Source organism: Schistocerca serialis, chromosome 1 (assembly GCF_023864345.2).
Source record: "Schistocerca serialis cubense isolate TAMUIC-IGC-003099 chromosome 1, iqSchSeri2.2, whole genome shotgun sequence".
NCBI lineage: Eukaryota > Metazoa > Arthropoda > Insecta > Orthoptera > Acrididae > Schistocerca > Schistocerca serialis.
Genome location: NC_064638.1, coordinates 868,441,214 through 868,461,057, shown reverse-complemented (window position 1 = coordinate 868,461,057; position 19,844 = coordinate 868,441,214). Strand labels below are relative to the sequence as shown.

At 42.7% G+C, this 19,844-nt stretch overlaps 1 protein-coding gene across 1 annotated transcript in view; it reads left to right on the top strand.

The window, feature by feature from the left end:
- Positions 1 to 19,844, top strand: part of LOC126485904 (uncharacterized) — a 201,277-nt gene that overhangs the window by 65,989 nt on the left and 115,444 nt on the right. The gene's annotated exons all lie outside the window — the stretch shown is intronic.

Sequence of the window (19,844 nt, the reverse complement as noted above, 5' to 3'; positions counted from 1 at the left end):
CGTCATCAGCAAATCCGATATGGTATATCTTCCCACCACTGAAATAGACGTGTACTGTTCGATTCAGTATTTCCATCACATAAATATGAGTTCTAATTACGTTACATTGCTGCTGGTAGACATATTTCTCACTTTTTCTTAGACAGTTTCTACCTGTTACTCCATCATAGGAATTTATGTTCGCAGAATTGTTGCAATACAGACGTTCAAATTATCCGGTTTCTGTAGTTTCATTTCGATACCAGATCGTTCTAATAGGATTCAGCCAGTCAGTCTTAATGTGGATATCCGACTACGACTCTCAACATATGATAGACTGGGTAAACCACATTCTTAATCAGACTGTTGAATCTAAATCAAATGTCTATGACAGGGCTGAATTCTTAAACACTGTGGAAAATAATAATACAATGTGCTTATTACAAATCCGTTATTTAAATATAAATATATGAACTAACGAGATAACAGTTTATTTAGAGGAGCAGAGCTCCATCCATCATAACAGAGCAGTGCGAGATTGGTTTCAGGGCCAAGAGAGGATAAAGCTGTTGCCGTTTGTTCCACTATCACCGAACATCAACCAGATAGAGAATATGTGGGCAGAGGTAACAAGGTCATTGCCATGTGGACCTACAAATGCAAGCGACCTTTGGACGAACATAGAAGACGTATGGTGGGAAGTAAACCATCACGCTACACTGTCGACGACTTAATGAAATCAATGTCCCTACGCCTTCGAGAAATCTTACGTAATGATCGTGGGTTGGTTGGTTACTAAAAGTATACTTGGCCACAAAAGCCGTGTGCACAATTATCTGTTAATCGGTCAAGCTTTGCTTTGTCGCAGCTCTTTTGCATAAAAGTCCATTTACTTTCAGTCTCCTCCTTACAATTCTTGCAATGCAAGGTAATTGAAAAACGTCATCCACTCGACGCCAACTGAGGAAGTGACTGGTGCATGTGTTGTTCAACACACAGTAGTTGGCACCCTCACTGGAATCAATGACTGTTTGTGTGTGTGTGTGTTTTCGTATTCACTCACAATCTGAATCAATACTATTAACATTAGAGAGACAGCCAACAATAAATATTGCATCAATAATGACTGTAAAGTATTTTAATGTGATGCGAAGTTACAAACTGAATTTTTACCCAACCCACGTCCTGCATATTACGTTAAGTAAGATGTATTAACTCCATAGTATCGTTAGCAGAGACAGTGCGCTCTTGTTGTCGAGGCTCGCGACAAGTGCAGCGATTGGCAGAGCCCAATGTCGCCGCGATATGTTTATATTGGCTAAGCGTGGACACTGCAGCAGACGCTTCGCCATAAACAGAAAGAAATCACCTTGGCTCTGACTGCAGTGAGCGGATATCACTGCCTGCGTGTTCTTATAGTAACCAACGTGAGACTCTACTCACAGGCGCCATGGAGCAATTGCAACGGGTATCATGACAATAGTCATCAGACTATTAACCAGTGATGAAATGTCCAATCGATTTGAATCCCAAGAAAATAGGAACATCCTCACAAAGGAATGTGAGGTGATATCGAAATTTATCCAACATACAAATATTAACTGCAGGGCTTTCATGTATGGAGTAGTAGCACACAAGGAAATATTATGTCTTGGTAGCGTATATTTCATTTCGTCTTCTCATATTAACGCCCTTGTCTTAGTATGAAGTGAGAAAATAAACACGAAAAACTAAAGTTCCTGAGAAGCATATCAGTCGTTTCCTCTTCTCATATCATAACTTTTGTTTTAGCACGAAGTAAAAAATAAACAGTTTAGGGTTGTGAAGCATAATATGACACCAGATTCTTATCGTAGGCGCTATCGGAAACGCAAAAAGCAGGGAGCTGTCCATTCTTTTGTCCAACAGTCTGTTTCCTTTCATGCATTACTCCCGCTAGGAGATTCTTATTGAAGGACTTGTGGGCATCAAGTTCTTCAGCAGAACAAGCCTTATGTGGTCGTGTTAATTACGGTATGGAAAAAATGCAACAAAGACGAGTTCCGCTAGAGCAGTGAGGATATTTGCACATGTCTGTACTCAGCAATGACTGCCAGCTGCCACAACACTTCACAGAATCCATCCATACGGCAGGCAACACAACTGTGCGTGCACTTCAGATTTCATTCAGTAAGACGTCAGGAGATGGGTGGAAACGTCAAATTAACGTCGCGTTCTAGCAATTACACTTTTATAATTCCCATATGAGTATTCTGATAGCCAAAAGAACCCTTTAGTGTGAAACCATCGGGAATGCATTAATATCAAACTGCAAGATCTTGAGACAATACGTGGACTCTTCTCTTCGCTGGGGGACCTATTTATTTAGGATTCTCTCCGTCCTAGGCGTAATGCAAATGGAACTTCAGAGGCGCTTTCCGCTATTCTTGACAAACATCAGCAACTTGTAAACACTGCGAGTTACAACTGCGTGATGATAATGGTCCAGGTTGTCAGTAGTTGTGGTGGTGTTATGTTGTCAAACAGCTTACGTGACGTCAATGGTGGCGCACATAATTTAGAGCTGACTACCTACTTAAGTAAAGATAGTATTGTGGCGTCGTCGCTTCTCTTTATTTGCCCTCTGCTTGAGTAATCCGATTTAACGAACATAGTACTCCACTCGCGGATGCTAATGATACAGTATGCCTACAGAGAACATCGTGCGGGTATTACATTAATTGTGCAATGAATTGCTTAACAAATATTACCCTCAGCTACGCAGCTGAAATAAGTCATTACACAGGTACTCTATGTTGCACTTGGTTAAGTGATCAGTTCGCTGAAATCCTGCTTCTACTGTTCGTGAATACTTGTATACTTCAAAAATGGTTCAAATGGCTCTGAGCACTATTGGACTTAAGTTCTGAGGTCATCAGTCCGCTAGAACATATAACTAATTAAACCTAACTAATCTAAGGACATCAGACACATCCATGCCCGAGACAGGTTTCGAACCTGCGACCGTAGCGGTCGCGGGGTTCCAAATTGTAGCGCCTAGAACCGCTCGGTCACCACGGCCGGATGCTTGTATACTGACCATTCGTTATTTGACTAAATATGAACTACAATCTGATTCGCATATATATGGCATGAGTTAGCGCCGGCACAAAACAATGACTAAGGATTAGATGCAGTTGAAGTCCCGTTACATTGATGGCAAGACAAATGTTCACAAATCACCTCTATTGCCTCAAAAAAAATTGCATCTTAAATATCGAAGGACCGACGTCCACACCGTCACAGCGCGTTGAAATACAGCAACGACGGCAGATGAAAATTTCTGACCGACTAGGCTTCGAAACTGGACCTCCTGCTTACTAGACAGACGTGCTGATCACTGTACTATTATTTTTGTTTAAAGTTTGAGAAGGCTTTCAACACCAGGTAGGCGGAGGCAAAGAGGTCAGGAGTCGAAGATCCGAGGCCTGGCCACAATGCCTCCTCCATACCTGTCACTGAGTAGCTGCATTATTCCCATGTATTCCATGTTTGCACCCGTATATTCCTTTAAATTGTAGAACAAAATTGAAGTAGTAATTAAGGTAAAATAAAGTACAGATTGCCGCCTCCAATGGCGTGAGTTCCTTGTAGAACATAACTTATAACAGTGATAAGAGTGACGGAAAAATACATAACAAACATTCATTCAGAAATATATTCACAATTTAAGTTATTATGCACTGGATGCATATGAGGTCTGTAAGGAAGCCATATATTTTTCAACAAATGAAACAAACTTCGGAGCCGAAGGGGTTTTGCCAAATTAGAACAGTTTTGATTTTAGAACCAACGTAAAAGAATATTCCAGGAATTAAAAAAAAAGTGAAAGAATAGTATTCTGCTTGTAATCAATAAAACTGTCCACCTATTTGTAGCCCACATAAAGCCATAGATTAAAAATTTTGAAACCATTCCTTATATTTGTTATTCTTCCTCGGCTTAAAATGTTCTTCTGCAATATAGGACATGTACTCTTCTAAGTTCTAAGTTTTGTTTGTTACGACGTAAAATATAAACTGTCCCAGAAGCCACAAATAACAGTTACTCTTTGTGAACGGGTAACACTTCCAGTCGGGTTGTAAAGCTTCAGTTATCGGTATATGACTTTCTGCGATTCTGTTGATAGTGCTAATTTCTTCCTAGTCCAGTTCCAAATTCTGATTCTATTTTCACATAAGAAGATTTGCGCTACAGTTTCTACAAGCCGACATTTGTCGCAGTATGGAGATGGTCTCAATTTGATTTTCCATAATCGTTCCGCTGAGGGTATGGTTTCGTTTACAACGTCGCACCATACGGCACTGACTCTAGTTGGTAGAATTTTATTGTTGATATTTTTCCAGACGTTCCTCCAGTTTTTTGTAGTTTAATATACCGGAAGTGGTTTGTGAAGACGATGTCTGGTAATATAATCATAGACGATTCCAGGGTTGGTTTGTGCTGGTGGAAGTCTTATACAGCTCCAATCGCCATAGTACTTCCGGACGTAATCTAGGCTGGCATGCTACATTAACAGGAGCTTTCCTATCCCCAGGATCTAACGAACAGAAGTTTCGTGAAGCCTGTCCTAGTGGTATGTATTAGTTTAAAAGCACGTCTTTAGTTCCAACTCCTCCGTTTTGCCTCTGCAAAGTCGCCGTGTGGAGGGATACTTTGAAGATAGTTTGTTTCCACACACACCAAGAGGCTACAGCTAATATTTTATGTGCAGTGACCTGCAGTATCGGTAAGACTGCTGCGACATGATATATTTTGCTAAGTATGTATGTCTTTAAAACTGAACTTTCTGCAGTCGGTCTAACGATCGCATGTCATGGTCCTTCAACAAGGTTCTGATGACATTAAGTTTCCGCTCCTGATTGTTCGTGGCCATGCGCTTGGGATTCGCCCTTAACCACAATCCGAGTTGGAGTCTCTCTTCAGTTACATCTAACCAGGGCGCGCCTATTGCACTATTGTAAGAACCGAGATGCCGTATTTTGGAATTAAAATTTTGTAAATTCATGGTAAGAACTTATGAGACCAAGCTGCTTAGGTCATCGGTACCTAAGCTTACACACTACTTAATCTAACTTAAACTAACTTACGCTATGGACAACACACACATCCATGCCGGAGGGAGGACTTGAACCTCCGAAGGAGGGTACTGTCGGGACACAGCAGCGAACCCCTCTGCAGCACCTGTCTACACACGCTCCTCGTCAGACGCGAATTCCCATCTTTGCGGCATATCATATGCGCGGTAACCCCCTCCGCCCCTCCCCCCCCCCCCCCCCCCCCCGCCCACACTGGCCATTATTCCAGTCGTTCGCGGCCACACTGTATTCCCGCGCGGGTTCGGACGATGTCGTGCGTCTGGCACAGAAAACTTTCGATGACCCGTCGAGACCCAAATAATTATACAGGATATTTCACGAGGAATAGAAAATATTGTAGGAGGTGGTAGTATAGACAAATTGCAGAAAAATGCCATATAACACCCGGTATATGGGTATATGTATGGTGTCTGATCTTTCGGAAATGTCCGAAAGAAAAGACACTATGAATCCGCATTCGAACCTGGACAGGCACAAATTGTCATCTGACGCCGTTGTTCTATTTTAATGCCAATGACAGCCTGGACATCTGTCCTTCAATCTTTAATTGATTAACAAGTCTGTCTATTTCTATTCGTAGTGTCTGTTCTTTCGGAAATTTCCGAAGTAACAGACACTACGAAGGAACAGACACACACACACATACACACACACACACACACACACACACACACACAAATTTTTATCTTAAGTGTTATTCGGAAAATGTTTGCAACTCAGTGATAGTGCCGGACTGGAACTGCATCAACCTACTCATTTCACTACATATAGCTGTAATTTTCTCTTTAATAAGTGACAGCGACAGTGTCTCTCATCGTTTACTTTGTCGGAAACCTGCTTCTTTCTGCCCTAGCCTATACTATAGCAATGAGTGATTGCTCACATTCTTGATACCTCACTGGGCGTGCTACTGTAACTGTAGCCAAATATTCAAATCCCGCTGGAAAAGTATGTTTCAAGTCAGATGGTTTTGCTCCGCCCCTACTGTCATTGAAAACGATCACAATGAAATTAAGTATAGGTGTCCTATGAAACCCTTGAGTTCATACTGTGGTGCTGTGAAGATGAAAAAAGTAGTTTTTCACAATGATCAGATGACAGATGGAATTTGTCAGATTCCACTAATTATGATCGCATTGTTAACTGTTGGTTCACAGGCGCTTTTCTGCCGCTTATTGTAACTGTTATTTGAATGTTAGAGCTGGAAGAATAGAAACATCAAATTTACGCCATATGGAATGTTCGAATTCACCTTAAGTCTTCACGTTTCGAGCAAAGGCAGAACATCCGTCATGAAAGCTGACAACAATAAGCCAGGCCATACCTGTCTTCTGGCGGATGTGCCAATGACAGTGATCTCAAAAACAATATTGTACAGCAAAGATACCTTGCCAACTCAACCACTGGAGCCGGCAGCGGTGGCCGAGCGGTTCTAGGCGCTCAGTCCGGAACCGCGCTGCTGCTACGGTCGCAGGTTCGAATCCTGCCTCGGGCATGGATGTGTGTCTCGTTCTTAGGTTAGTTAGGTTTAAGTAGTTCTACGTTCTAGGGGACTGATGACCACAGATGTTTGGTCCCATAGTGCTCAGAGCCATTTGAACCATTTTCAACCAGTGGAGAAGCTCCAAAATTGTGAATCGCGACTGGTGAAGACGTTTTCAAGATTTCGGTCCGATTAAGACAAGTAAAATACAAATAATTGTCGCAGCTATTAATTTATTAGATTTAGTTTGCATTCAGTGCATAGATGTATTACAAGTAACTGCACTCTAGCCCCTAAACCTAGTTATAGAAATGCGAATAAGACTCATTGACGTATAATGAGGATCTTGCGGCCCTTGACACCCGCAACTTTGAGACGAAGCTATAGTCACTTCCGAGGTCACCCACAGAACACATCAGCTGGTATCCTCCCTGCTCTAGGGGAACTCGTCTTTGTTGCATTTTTTTCATACCGTAATTAACACGACCACATAAGGCTTGTTCTGCTGAAGAACTTGATTCCCACAAGTCCTTCAATAAGAATCTCCTAGCGGGAGTAATGCATGAAAGGAAACAGACTGTTGGACAAAAGAATGGACAGCTCCCTGCTTTTTGCGTTTCCGATAGCGCCTACGATAAGAATCTGGTGTCATATTATGCTTCACAACCCTAAACTGTTTGCGCGACTGCTACGGTCGCAGATTCGAATCCTACCTCGGGCATGGATGTGTGTGATGTCCTTAGGTTAGTTAGGTTTAAGTAGTTCTAAGTTCTAGGGGACTGATGACCACAGATGTTAAGTCCCATACTGCTCAGAGCCATTTGAACCATTTGAACCTTAAACTGTTTATTTTTTTACTTCGTGCTAAAACAAAAGTTATGATATGAGAAGAGGAAACGACTGATATGCTTCTCAGGAACTTTAGTTTTTCGTGTTTATTTTCTCACTTCATACTAAAACAAGGGCGTTAATATGAGAAGACGAAATGAAATATACACTACCAAGACATAATATGTCCTTGTGTGCTACTACTCCATACATGAAAGCCCTGCAGTTAATATTTGTATGTTGGATAAATTTCGATATCACCTCACATTCCTTTGTGAGGATGTTCCTATTTTCTTGGGACTCAAATCGATTGGACATTTCATCATTGGTTAATAGTCTGATGACTATTGTCATGATACCCGTTGCAATTGCTCTATGGCGCCTGTGAATAGAGTCTCACGTTGGTTACTATAAGAACACGCAGGCAGTGACATCCGCTCACTGCAGTCAGAGCCAAGGTGATTTCTTTCTGTTTATGGCGAAGCGTCTGCTGCAGTGTCCATGCTCAGCCAATTTAAACATATCGCGGCGGCATTGGACACTGCCAATCGCTGCACTTGTCGCGAGCCTCGACAACAAGAGCGCACTGTCTCTGCTAACGATACTATGGAGTTAATACATCTTACTTAACGTAATATGCAGGACGTGGGTTGGGTAAAAATTCAGTTTGTAACTTCGCATCACATTAAAATACTTTACAGTCATATTTGATGCAATATTTATTGTTGGCTGTCTCTCTAATGTTAATAGTATTGATTCAGATTGTGAGTGAATACGAAAACACACACACACACAAACAGACATTGATTCCAGTGAGGGTGCCAACTACTGTGTGTTGAACAACACATGCACCAGTCACTTCCTCAGTTGGCGTCGAGTGGATGACATTTTTCAATTACCTTGCATTGCAAGAATTGTAAGGAGGAGACTGAAAGTAAATGGACTTTTATGCAAAAGAGCTGCGACAAAGCAAAGCTTGACCGATTAACAGATAATTGTGCACACGGCTTTTGTGGCCAAGTATACTTTTAGTAACCAAACCACCCACGATCATTACGTAAGATTTCTCGAAGGCGTAGGGACATTGATTTCATTAAGTCGTCGACAGTGTAGCGTGATGGTTTACTTCCCACCATACGTCTTCTATGTTCGTCCAAAGGTCGCTTGCATTTGTAGGTCCACATGGCAATGACCTTGTTACCTCTGCCCACATATTCTCTATCTGGTTGATGTTCGGTGATAGTGGAACAAACGGCAACAGCTTTATCCTCTCTTGGCCCGGAAACCAATCTCGCACTGCTCTGCTATAATGGATGGAGCTCTGCACCTCTAAATAAACTGTTATCTCGTTAGTTCATATATTTATATTTAAATAACGGATTTGTAATAAGCACATTGTATTATTATTTTCCACAGTGTTTAAGAATTCAGCCCTGTCATAGACATTTGATCTAGATTCAACAGTCTGATTAAGAATGTGGTTTACCCAGTCTATCATATGTTGAGAGTCGTAGTCGGATATCCACATTAAGACTGACTGGCTGAATCCTATTAGAACGATCTGGTATCGAAATGAAACTACAGAAACCGGATAATTTGAACGTCTGTATTGCAACAATTCTGCGAACATAAATTCCTATGATGGAGTAACAGGTAGAAACTGTCTAAGAAAAAGTGAGAAATATGTCTACTAGTAGCAATGTAACGTAATTATAACCCTTATTTATGTGATGGAAATACTGAATCGAACAATACACATCTATTTCAGTGGTGGGAAGATACACCATATCGGATTTGTTGATGACATAATGACAAAAAGAATAATAATATTAATAATAATAATAATAATCCCGTGTGTCGGATAGGGGAAACCCTCCCCCATAAGGGTGGTACCGAGGATATCAAATACTTGGGGTGAATCAAATAGCAACACAATCCTGAATGGCTACTCAATCTGTTGAACCCAAAATCCAACTATGCAAGCAAAGTCAACTTTACCCCAGGTGGTACACAACCCGGCTGTCGACCGGGGGCAGTTGGATTTTCGAATTCTGGGGAGTCCAGGTTAGCAAGGCAGACAATATGGCAGATCTCTGGTAAATTTCCCTACAAGTAGAAAACATACATTTGAAAACAAAACATCGATACATTGATCCAAGCACGAAAACTAAATAATCTCACAAAAGAAAACGACCGACAAAAAATTCTTATCCTCGCTCTTCAAGAACCACGACTAACTGTCAATGAAACCTTGCATTGCGGAAACCATTGCATCTTCAAGAGCCAAATACAACAAAAGGTAGCGAAAGGTATACCAATCTCCGGCATAGCATTTCTCAAACACAGATCTATCATCAACTCTGTCAAAGAAATCACACCCATCAACAATCAAATGGTTCAAATAGCTCTGAGCTCTATGGGACTTAACAGCGGAGGTCATCAGTCCCCTAGAACTTAGAACTACTTAAACCTAACTAACCTAAGGACATCACACACATCCATGCCCGAGGCAGGATTCGAACCTGCGACCGTAGCAGTCGCGCTGTTCCGGAGTGAAGCGCCTAGAAGCGCTCGTCCACCGCTGTCGGCCCATCAACAATCGACTTATGACTATGCTCATTCGGAGCCCCAGTAAAATATGTACACTCATCAATGCACATGCCCCCACCAACATCGGAAATAAGAAAAACACCGAAAATGTCGAAAAATTTTGGAACACACTCGAAGATACTATGAGCAAAATTCACCAAGATGGCGTGAAAATACTAACGGGAGACTTCAACTCTCTATTTGGGACAGAAGAAATCTGTAGAAAAATAATTGGTACAAATTCGACACACCGAAACGCTTAGACCAAAGGCATACGTCTGACTGACATTTGCCAACAATTCAACCACAAAAGGATATCTTCCCACTTTAGGAAAAAACCAGTTCCCAGGTATGCTTGGCTACCAGGTGCAATCTGCTTTCATTCGTCTTTCGAGACTCGCTGAAACCCAGATTTATATTCTTTTGTAACAGAGCTACAAGCAGGCAGATACAAACTCAATAAGGGAGTCGTAAGACAACGCTCGAGCAAAATTTGTCTTGCCACTTTCAGTAACCCTTAGTGTCAGAGCGAAAACCTTAAGGTACTACCAAATTCATAATGCCATTTTGGTTTTCTTCCGACATATTTTTGTTGTTGTGAATACATAATTTTATCTATGAAATGCCACATTTTCATAATACTTGCGAATGATACAGGAAATGAAGTAAATACAGATCTTTCCGAAGACAAAAGTCGGTGATATCCTACCAATTCGTCTTAAAATAGGCTCAATCGTCTTACAGTCACTTCATGCTTTATTAAGATAGACTGCCGTCATGATGTTTCTGTAGTAAGCTGAATTTAATTTGTATTAGTACAGTGAATATTTGAATTGCATTTTCCATTAGTTTGCTAAACGCAATAGTAATCATCAAAGAGAAATTAATCAGCAGCAGAATTTTCTTTCACGATATCTAAAACAGTCTGACAATGCTAAAGTTGTTTATAAATTCTACGCCCGTAGAAACCTACTGGTTCTATCGATGGCATTGAACCAGAGTAGTTTTAAGGGTATTTTCGTCTAGAAATGAATTGCCTTGGCGGCTGATCGATCAAGAGCGGGAAAGTTAAAATTCTACGAATATATGACGAGAGGGACAAGTGCTTGAGAGAGGACTTCCCTATCAATACAAGTGCCTGAGAGAACTTTCCTATCGATCTGCTGGATAGTTCTGTTTCTCAAATCAACATAGTGCGTTATCATGCAGTAGGACAGGAGATGTAGTCTTGTTGCTCGATTTTCTTACACTGCGACGAAAGGTGTCTCAGTTGTTGTCAACAAATTCCAGCTGTGTTGCACACACCCCTTGGGGCAGAATTCGTAGCCCAAAACACACTTTTGGAGCTATCAGATGTAAAATATTATGTTCACTCTACTCTTTGCTCGAGTTTACGTCTTTCGGTGGGGCTCAGCCTTTCATTTCTTCTTAGAAAGTTAAGGATAAAGGTATCATAACACGACACCAGTAACAGTACTGCATACGAATGCTCAATGAGCGACCTGATGACGTTCAATAATAGTCACTCCGTTGATTTTTGTTGTTTCGAATTAGAGCATGCAGTGCTCCTACACCAGACTTCTGAACTTTGCCTGTTGAATGTAAATGTCGCATGATGGTAAAATGGTAATCTGTCACATATATCAGTACTCGAGACTTCCTTAATGTGGAAAATCATTCATGCCAGAACGATCTTTGTTGAAACAAGAATATCTTTTTCTGGCGTATTTTTCCCAAAAGCACTCGCTCCACACACATTTCAAATCATTCTAGCTGCCTCCTCTGCATTCACCCCTCTGTTATACCAAAAGTAAACGTTGTGTTGCAGATGTTACACCTTTTTCCACTTGCGACTCAATTTTACAATGCTTTACTGTAGTTCATGATTTTCAAGTAAGCAAAATCCAGTGTTTAACTGCAAGATAATAACTAGAACTTCAAATTCGAAAGTGACAATTGATACATACACTGACAGCGTCGCGCCGCGTTCACATGGGCGGCGCCGGATTTCAGGCGGCGGGTGGCGTCTGGCCGGTGGCCGGTAGCCGCTGCAGCGCGAGGAAACGCTCGAGCGTAAGCTGTTAAGATCGCGACGCAGCCACGAGCTGTCCTGCGGAATTGTTTCTGGAATACTTGTTATAGCTGGTGGGTAGAATGGTAAACGAATTATCTTCAATGTTCAATCAGACTCATAATTTTAGATAGAAATGTGTTAAAAAAAAAAAATACACTTGGACGCGAACAGGTGACTATAAGTTTAGAATGCACGATTACCACGAGACCACGGACTCAAACACTCCAGAACATCTCGGAAGTAGACAACACTTCCTCCTAACACTTCCGCATCTTACAGTGTTGCCAGATTGTGCAGACGGCCGGACTTAGAGTTGTCAGGGGCGGTCAGTTTTATTGGCCACCTTAAGTGAACGACTCGGACTTAGTCTCTGTGGCGGCCGGCCAGCGGTCAGCTTTTATGTCTAAGTCTGTACAGCCACCCACTTCACTTGCTGTTCACACGCTCGTATAGGTACCGCGCCGATATCGTGCACTTGGTCACGTGCTGCTCTGAAGGCGCCTACTCAAGGGAGGGAAATGCACCATCTATCTCTACTTCAGTCGTAAACCTAATGTGGTCATGTATACCATTCGAGTGTTTTAAGAATTCTCCCAGTTTCTCGCGCACTGCGCAACGACTCCCTCATCGTGGTCCGCCAGCTGACAAGAACACTGCATCCATCATTCTGAATAAAGGTGACTACGATGCTAAAATTCATTTGTTCTTGATGAGGCTACCTACCGGGAACTGCCACGGGACCCGGCGTCAAGAATACTTAACAAGACATCAGAGCTCCTAAAACATTCATCTTTGGAAGGGGTCATAATTAAGAAACCTCTCCCTCAGGTTCCGAGACCACCTACTATTTACACGTATGGGCTACCAAAGATCCACAAAATGACTGGTTGGTTGGTTGGTTTGGAGAGAAGGAGCCCAACTATAGGGTCATGAGTCCCTAATTCCACACTCAGACAGACCATTCCCCAAAACAGTCTGGGAAGTAAAAAATGCGGAATATTTACTTGGAAACACACTGAAACAGGAAACGAAAGAGGGAAGACAAAAGGGAAGAATGTGGCATAAAAGGAAAATAGCGGTAGAAAATAGTAAAATAATGCAGCAGATGGCCTGGGCTGGCTGAATGCAAGAAGAAAAAAGGATGAACCAGCCACTCTGCAACACACTACAATCTCTAGCCGAAAAGATAAGGCTACAGGAACACAGATAGGAAAACGACGAACACCAAGGCGAACAAACAGCAAAGAAGGAGTGAGGAATAGTTAAAATGGAAGGAGGGTGAAGGTCTGCGAGAGAAGACCAGATGCCCACCCGTAGATTGTGTGATAAAAACCCCCTCACGAATAAAAAGTAAGACCTTATCAGCTGTTGCGGCATTCTCTCCCAACACCGTTGGCAGTGTGGCTGGAAGGTTAAAAGTCCACCGCAGAGTTGCTAAAATTGACCAGTCCAACAAGGTGTTGACGACAGTCAAGTGGGGACCACAGTGATATTGATGTGGGTCCTTGTGACGGAGGAGGTAACCATATGTCAGGTAAGTACGGCCCATGCGGAACCGGCAAAGGACAACTGAGTCCCTGCTGGTGACTCGCATGGATGACAGCCACACATTCGTTGTCTCCTTGATAATATGTAGTTTATTTGGTGTACTGAAGGTGCACAATTCAGTATACCAGATCCCAAAAGCTTTACCACATAAGACTGATCACAGATCAATCTTCGGCGGGTCGATCTTCAGAGTTGGTCTACCAGTAGCCTATTTGACCAGCCTGTCAGCAAGTTCATTGTCCAGCATCCCGACATGTCCTGGGATCCAAAAGAAGGACGCTGAACATCCACTGTTTCTGAGGGCATAAAGAGACCCCAGGATAGTAGTTACGGAAGGATGGAGAGGGAAGCACTGATCGAGAGCTTGTAAACCGCATGTGGGTTGCTGTGTGCACCATATCAAGAGTTTCGACGATTTTATCAACTGAATTAAACATCTGCAACTTGGCCAATATGAAATACGTAATAGTCAGTTTGCATGTGGTTCCTTACTTATCCGTTTTATTGTCAAAGACTTCATAAATCTTCTCTCCCAGTTATTTGATAGTCCAACTGTGGGATTGTTGAAGTAGACGTTGACGTGATCGTATTTCCTATATAGCGGCCAATTTTTCGACCAGTTGGACAGGTGGCGACGGGAAGTCCGTTAGCTCCAACCATAACCAACCTTTTTATGGAGAAATTTGAAGACATCGCTTTGAACACAGCTCTAGATCAGCCAAGTTGACTTTATCTTTACGTCGACGACAGTTTATCACCTGGCCCACAGACGTGAAAAACTGGGAGAATTCTTAGAACACCTGAATGATGTTCACGATCACATTAGGTTTACGATGGAAGTAGAGATACACGGTACACTGCCCTTCCTTGATGTCCTCGTTCATCGGAAAATAATGCTAACTTCAACCACAGTGTGTGCAGGAAACCTAGACACACGGACCGGCATCTGAACGCTCTTAGTCATCACCATCCAGTATAAAAACGTGGCGTTCTGAAAACCCTCGTCCACCGTGTTAAAGTCGTCTCAATCTCTGAAAATCTGCCACTAGCACTAAGAAACCTCCGCAAAATTTTCCAGGCATCACAGGCTATTTCTGGTAGACATACAGGAAAAATACCACCGAGGAAGAGAACAAGAAACTTGCGTTTTTGTGCCTTTCTGTGGGACACTGTCTAGAAAGATTAGTCAGTTCTTGTCGAGACACAATATCTCATCAGTGTTCAGGCCCCACCAAAAATGCGACAGCTCATGAGGCCTGTAACGGACGATCTAGGGCTTACAGCGTCTGGAGTGTACAAAGTACCATGTCAGTGTGGCTGCTACTAGGCCGCCCAAACAGTACACACTGTGGAGCGACACAAGACGGAACACAAGAGGTGCTTATGCCTCTGCTATCCTCAAAAATCAGCCATGGCAGAACACGCTTTAGAAAATCCACACTGAATTCTATTCGATGGAACGTGTCATTATGAGGACGAAAGGATTTTGAGATAACGTCATAAAAGAAGCGGAAGAAATAAAAATATCTGAAAACACTATCAACAAGGACGGCGGTTTACAGCTCAACACAGCCTGGGACACAGCGATCGCGAGGATGAACTCGTGTAAAAATTGAAGAATTCTAACTGAACAGAATGCGTAGCTTGCTTTGCTTTCTGTTCAAGCAGGGCATGTAGCTTGTTCCACATACCTCGTGCACTCTCACATGCAACCAACAACGCCATTACTTTTGCTTCTACAGTTCTAACGATAATCTGACTCGTTGCACGATCAGCTTAGTCCCAAGTTTTTAAGGCAACATTAAACACATCTGTTTGTGCCGATGTTGCATCCGCTGGCAAGCCCGCCGGTTTTTCTACGTCGCCAATACACACTTCGTATGTGGCGTCTGACGCACGTAATAAATTTCGTACTGCGAACTTCCAAATAGTTCAATTTTCAGCACCACACAGCTTCTCTATACCATAAAAATCCATTGCAGTCCCGTAAAACAGTTCAGATTTACAACCGCAAAAATTTCACAAGAGAAACATGCAGCAAACGTTCACGTATACACACTACTGGCCATTAAAATTGCTACACCAAGAAGAAATGCAGATGATAAACGGGCATTCATTGGACAAATATATTATACTAGAACTGACATGTGATTACATTTTCACGCAGTTTGGGTGCATAGATCATGAGAAATCAGTACCCAGAACAACCACCTCTGGCTGTAATAACGGCCTTGATACGCCTGGGCATTGAGACAAATAGAGCGTGTACAGGTACAGCTGCCCATGCAGCTTCAACACGATACCACAGTTCATCAAGAGTAGTGACTGGCGTATTGTGACGAGCCAGTTGCTCGGTCACCATTGACCAGACGCTTTCAATTGGTGGGAGATCCGGAGAATGTGTTGGCCAGGGCAACAGTAGAAAATTTTCGGTAACCAGAAAGGCCCGTACAGGATCTGCAACATGCGGTCGTGCATTATCCTGCTGAAATGTAGGGTTTCGCAGGGATCGAATGAAGGATAGAGTCACGGGTCGTAACACATCTGAAATGTAACATCCACTGTTCAAAGTGCCGTCAATGCCAACAAGAGGTGACCGAAACGTGCAACGAATGGCAAGCCATACCATCACGCCGGGTGATACGCCAGTATGCCGATGACGAATACACGCTTCCAGTGTGCGTTCACCACGATGTCGCCAAACACGGATGCGACCATCATGATGCTGTAAACAGAACCTGGATTCATCCGAAAAAATGACGTTTTGCCATTCGTGCACCCAGGTTCGTCGTTGAGTACACCATCGCACTCGCTCCTGTCTGTGATGCAGCGTCAAGGGTAACCGCACCCATGGTCTCCGAGCTGATAGTCCATGCTGCTGCAAACGTCGTCGAACTGTTCGTGCAGACGGTTGTTGTCTTGCAAACGTCCCCATCTGTTGACTCATGGATCGAGCTGTGGCTGCACGATCTGTTACAGCCATGCGGATAAGATGCCTGTCATCTCGACTGCTAGTGATACGAGGCCGTTGGGATCCAGCACGGCGTTCCGTATTACCCTCCTGAACAAACCGACTCATTCTGCTAACAGTCATTGGATCTCTACCAACGCGAGCAGCAATGTCGCGATACGATAAAGAGCAATCGCGATAGGCTACAATCCGACCTTTATGAAAGTCGGAAAAATGATGATACGGATTTCTCCTCCTTACACGAGGCATCACAACAACGTTTCACCAGGCAACGCCGGTCAACTGCTGTTTGAATATGAGAAATGGGTTGGAAACTTTCCTCATATCAGCACGTTGTAGGTGTCGCCACCGGCGCTAACCTTGTGTGAATGCTCTGAAGATCTAATCATTTGCATATCACAGAATCTTCTTCCTGTCGTCTGTAGCACGTCATATTCGTGGTGTAGCAATTTTAATAGCCAGTAGTGTACAATACGAACCGCGCGTAGCACACTACACACGCTAACGCGTTTCTGGCGTCACGGAAAAAAAAACTGCTATACCCAATTGCTTTCTTGAATCGTGTACTGGGTCCATAACCTACTGCAGAAACTTCAAGAAAGAACTAACGGGCACAACATAAAGCATACGCACGACGTAGTTGCTATAACAAGACACATGTATTTTATTTTATGACAGCAACCAAAGACAGAGATATAGTACACAGCAGAGAGATTAATATAAACATTTCACTTCAACAGAAGGTCATTGTTATGTTAAAATAAGGTAAACCCAACAACAAACCTTAAAGTTTCGTTATATTGCCACACTGAGTGTGAGGTACAAATTATTTGAGTGGCTGCTGCATAAAGGATTCAAGTACTTTCATGGACAATTAACACAAATTTTTTAACAAGGAAAAATCACCAAACAGCCGTATGTTTTCAAAAGTTGTTACTTTATTTACCCGACCAGTTTCGGGAATCTCATTACCGCCATCTTCAGGCCCCTACGCGCTCTATGTATAGCGAATCAGATACATCAATGCATGTGTAGCCGCATGCATCCATAATCTGTAGTCAAGTCTTCGAAATACACACTCCACAAAAAATTCACTGAATCCATGTACTGATGATTCCGAAAATATCCGGTTGTTTGCTTGTTTTTCTTTGGCGAATATCTGAACGGCTGCTAATGGATCTACAGACTTACATAGAATCTGGCTCCCAGAACCAACTAATGACCTCTGCTGTATTTACTGAACTATCTGCAGATCATAGTACCGTGTGGAGGTAGGGCGTTATTTATCGGCTGCTTCGTATAATACCACGCAGAAGAACAGCACAACTTCGTAATAATACGCTGACAGACAGACCATTCCAGGCAATTACAGACAGTACCACTAGACCCTCAACAATGGCGTACCTCAAGCTACTATTTAGCTAGTATTTTGCTGATATGTCAGCCACACTGCCCAGGAAGTTTAGTTACGCTGCTGACTGGGTGACAGAAACACAGGACAAACAAATCGACGTCGCCAATACACTGTATTATCAGAGGGCATAAGCAGAATGGGGTAATGCTTCCATAAATAGGGACTTTAACTAAACGTTAAGAAAACTGAATCCTCTTCTTTCACCCTATCCAACGGTGAACTGCACATATTTCTCGATGGTAAATGTCTGACCCATAACAAACGGCCACGGTAACTTGAAGTTATACTTGAGAAAACGCTGTCATTTAAACAGTATGTAACAAATACTGCAACTAAACTGAGTTCAAGAAACGATGTTCTGCAAAAAAATATGTGGCACAACGTAGGATTCTGCAGCTTCGACCTTACAATCATCTGCCCTCGGCCTTGTCTACTCAGCAGCAGAATATTGCAGCCCTGTCTCGATAAACAACATCCGCACGAAGCTGGTAGACATGCGATTAAATAAAACAGTGATGACTGTGTTATTGGCACAATCAAATCCATTCCATTATTCTGCCTACCTTCTCTGAGCCGCAATCCACCACTTAAGTTGAGAAGAAAGAATAGTCTTCTCGGGGAATACAATAAAAACTGCATAACCAGCAATTGCCAATTCATGAGGATATTCTTGCTGTCAAAATCAACAGATTCCGCTTCAGAAATTCCCCACTCAGTACAGCTAGAAATCTGGCGAAACGTAAGTTCAGTCTCCACGAACCTGGACGCAAGAGTGGTGTAATAACACTCCACTAGAGCTCCAAATATTTCTCCAAGCCCACAAACCGCGGGAACGTGATCTCCCTGGAGGGCATGAATTACACTTTACAGGATTCAGACCAACCATGGGAGATGCTGTGACCTTCCTATACAGATGAAGAATGAATACCATTGCGGAGTGCACCTGTGGCTTCCCAAGACAGGCTATCAGAGACATTGTGGAAGAGTGCCCCAAAATTTGTACGCTGGAAACCCCTTGGAATTTTGGGAGACTACAGCTGATGTGATAAATTACATAAATAATATGTCTGTAAATTAAGTATGTACTATAGTCATGTTTTTGAACTGATCTCTAATTTCAGGACGATTAATAATAATGCCTGTGAGTGTGAAGCGGAGGAACAGACAGTCAGACATATAGTGGAGAACTGCCGGCTCCATCTTTTCAAATGTAGTCTCAAAGGCTTACACAAAGTGACAGCGAGTACCATTATCTGATCACGAAATTTAAACGTTAACCTATGAAAATACTGTGTATGTATATGTGTGTGTGTGTGTGGTCTGTAAAACCATACGATGATAATGATGCTCCTGTATTAGAGTACATCCTTTTCCTGTCACGGTACTGGACGAATGAACGCACAATCATTCTTAAAGTGCGTTTACACCTGTGCACCCTGCGGCTAGTGGCCGTGCGACAGTAGCCTGCCCCACGCGAAGTAGGTGCGCCCGAAGAGAACACAGATGTGAATGGAATCACTCGCACGTAAATGTTGAGGAAGAGGCATGCAATCTACACGCGTGACTCTACTTGCGTGTGGGGAAAGCACAGTCGTACAGCGACAAGGTGCAAGGTACGCACGAGTAAACGCACCGTAATATGTCAACAGAGACCGCTCAGTTTACCGAAATGTGGCAGCAGACTCGCATACCGCTGATAATTTTGACCGGGATAGCTGAGGCTTATACCTTGATCCATCTCTAATAACCAGGACACATGTATCAAACGAAAACATAAAAACTGGAGAATGGGCAATTTGATTTTTCTATTCACTATTCTA